Source organism: Penaeus vannamei, chromosome 10 (assembly GCF_042767895.1).
Source record: "Penaeus vannamei isolate JL-2024 chromosome 10, ASM4276789v1, whole genome shotgun sequence".
Lineage (NCBI taxonomy): Eukaryota > Metazoa > Arthropoda > Malacostraca > Decapoda > Penaeidae > Penaeus > Penaeus vannamei.
The window spans coordinates 7,776,599-7,779,098 of NC_091558.1; the positions used below are offsets into that span (position 1 = coordinate 7,776,599).

The 2,500-nt window shown below is 33.5% G+C and overlaps 1 protein-coding gene across 3 annotated transcripts in view; it reads right to left on the bottom strand.

Moving 5' to 3' along the window:
* LOC138863081 (polyadenylate-binding protein 1-B-like) overlaps positions 1-2,500 on the bottom strand; it is a 567,744-nt gene that overhangs the window by 502,019 nt on the left and 63,225 nt on the right. The window lies entirely within an intron of this gene.

A 2,500-nucleotide genomic window follows, 5' to 3' on the forward strand; every position in this document is an offset into this window, starting at 1 on the left:
CACGCTTTTAATTTTGTATCTATTTCCTAAAAGACCCCTGAGTTGGTCGACACTCTACACCTACCAGCTATTACTCAAACAAACACCCAAGTCTGTCAGTGTGTAAACTAAAGGCAAATTAAAAAAAGAAATCCTCTTTCTTGGAACTAATTCCTCATACTTATATATGTATATAAAAACGAATCGAACAAAAAATAAGTCTTAGAAACAAATATCTCAAGATGAAGCCAAATCACGTGCACAATGCAGGAACTTTCCCCCACTGATATTCACTGATCTTCACACATCCTCCCTCGAGACTGTGTTGCACTCATACCATGATTAATGTAGCAGCATAATCGATGCATTTACACGCGCTATAACAAAGTCGTCAGGCGAGGACATAAGGCTAAATATTTGATGAGCAAGCGTTGTTCTGATAATCGTAAAGAGAATGGTGTTAATGACGCTAATTAAGATACTTGTGATGAAAGGAATTGCAAAATCACGAGGTCTTCAGCATGTCAGTAAAGGTGATGGTGATATGAAACGCACATGTAGGAACAAATACGCACACAAATGGGGGCAGAATTCTCTCTTTCTCTCTCTCTCTATCTATTTATCTATCTATCTATATCAGTCTCGCTCTCTCTCTCTCTCTCTCTGTCTATCTATCTATCTTTCTCCCTCTCTTTCTCTTTCTCCTCCTCCTTCTTCTCCTTCTCCCTCTCCCTCTCCCTCTCCCTCTCCTTCTCCCTCTCCCTCTCCCTCTCCCTCCCCCTCTTCCTCTCTGTTTCAGCCGCCAACTTACCGGGTTTTCGAGGGCCATCCACCAGTTTTGTTAATGATAATAATAATGATAATGGTAATGATAAAAGTAATGAAAACAATGATGATAATATTAATAACGATAAAACAATAATGATGATGATAATCATCATTGTCATTATTGTTATCGTAGCTGTTGTTGTTGGAATCATTATTATTATCATTATTGTTATTATTATTATCATTATTATTATCATTATTATCATTATTATAATTATCATTATTATTACTATTGTTACTATAATTATCATTATTATTATCACAATTATCATTGTTATTATTATCAATATTATAAATGTCATTATCATCCTTATGATTATCATCAGTAGTAGTAGTTGTAATTGTAGTAGTAGTAGTAGTAGTAGCATTATTATTATCATTATCATATTATTATTACTCTCATTATCATATTAGTTATGACTATGTTATCAGCTTTAACATGATCATGAGTGATAAGGATCTGTTTACTTTAATAAACATGCTTTCATAATCAAATGCTGAGTAGGCATTTATACTTGTAACTTATATAAAATGCTATTTTATCTTCTCCCGTTTAAACCAAATTATGTATGTCCTACAGCACAAAAAAGCTCTTTGAGGCTAAAATATTTCAGGATAACATTTTCCCCTGTTTTAGACTGAAAATATATATATTTTTTCATATTACCAATACAATGATATTTTCGATATATCTGGCTAAAAATACACAAGAAATACACAGCTATACCGCGCAATTCAGTTTTCGCTGTATTCCACTTACAATACGGCATCATTTTCACTGTTTTAAACTGATAATGTAATCACATTTCTTTGTTTTAGACTGACAATTCAACATTTTCTTTGCTGTCTTCGACTGGTATCACTGCATTTCACGCTTTTTGAATTAAATAACAGAAATCCTTCTTGCTTATTTAGACACAATACAGAAACATACGTCAGATAGATAGATAGATAGAGAGAGAGAGAGAGAGGGGGGGGGGAGAGATTCAGATTCAGATTCATATAACCTATTAGCCAAAATATGTACAGTATGAATTACATAGAAATATATTGATACATTGGTTGAGCATCTTGAGAGTAGACTCTCCTCAGATGCTCCGTGAAAGCTATCTTTACACATGTATATGACAAATAATTTACAAATGTATATACAAGTTATGGCAGTTAGACTTCAAAACCAAAGAATATATTAGGAAATAGTAAGAATAGGTATCTAGGGAACATATGATAGAGATGACATAATATCTATCGAAATTACATAATATATGTTTTCAAAAGCTTCTTAAAAGACAGTATAGTTGTACAGTTCCTAGCATGCTCGGAAATGTTATTCTATATTTTTGGGCCTCGATAAAGAATACAAGACTGTGATTGTGAGGATTGCATTAAGGGAATGTGTAGGGTATTACAGTTTCTGAAAGCGTACCTTTGGTCTACTCTGTATGTAAAAAAGTTAGTCGTCTGGGAGATGATCGATCTATTTATTAAATTGTTCTTTAACTGCCATTTCTGTATCTTTTTAAGACTAGCCACAGTAATGAGATGATGTAATGAGGGATCCGTGGCATAGATATTGCTGTCATCAGTGTATACAATGTCGATGATATACAAAAGGAATAAAACTGGGCCCAAAATGGAACCTTGTGGTACACCATACGTTATAGATTTCAAGGAAGAGGCTTTTTGTCACAGA